Source organism: Camelina sativa, unplaced genomic scaffold, assembly GCF_000633955.1.
Source record: "Camelina sativa cultivar DH55 unplaced genomic scaffold, Cs unpScaffold20242, whole genome shotgun sequence".
NCBI classification, from domain to species: domain Eukaryota; kingdom Viridiplantae; phylum Streptophyta; class Magnoliopsida; order Brassicales; family Brassicaceae; genus Camelina; species Camelina sativa.
Genome location: NW_010941241.1, coordinates 1 through 280, shown reverse-complemented (window position 1 = coordinate 280; position 280 = coordinate 1). Strand labels below are relative to the sequence as shown.

Genomic DNA, 280 nt, shown 5'->3' with positions numbered 1-280 from the left:
TTCCCGTACACGGAGTAGACGAGGAAAACGAAGAGAAATTCCCTTTACGAAACATTGAAACAGTCAATAGGGTAACAATTTTCCGGCAGCTTGAAAATAAATCAAATAGCTCAACGGTTTTATAAGATATAATATATCAACAGATAGGAAATAATATTAAACCTTATCAGGGTCCACAATGCCGGTAGCTGCACGGTGCACAGGGCTAATTGTCAAGTCAGCTGCTTTCACTTCCCATACCTTTAAGCAAGCATATATATTAGCTTTCACTTTGACCCAG

The 280-nt window shown here is 38.9% G+C and overlaps 1 long non-coding RNA gene across 1 annotated transcript; it reads right to left on the bottom strand.

Annotated features, from left to right (window-relative positions):
* Positions 1-4: 4 nt before the first annotated feature.
* Positions 5-261, bottom strand: LOC104775586. The gene is made up of 2 exons (XR_766005.2): positions 163-261; positions 5-42 (listed from the first exon to the last, which is right to left on the bottom strand). It is a non-coding gene; the product is annotated as an uncharacterized LOC104775586 (long non-coding RNA).
* Between the last annotated feature and the right edge of the window lie 19 nt (positions 262-280).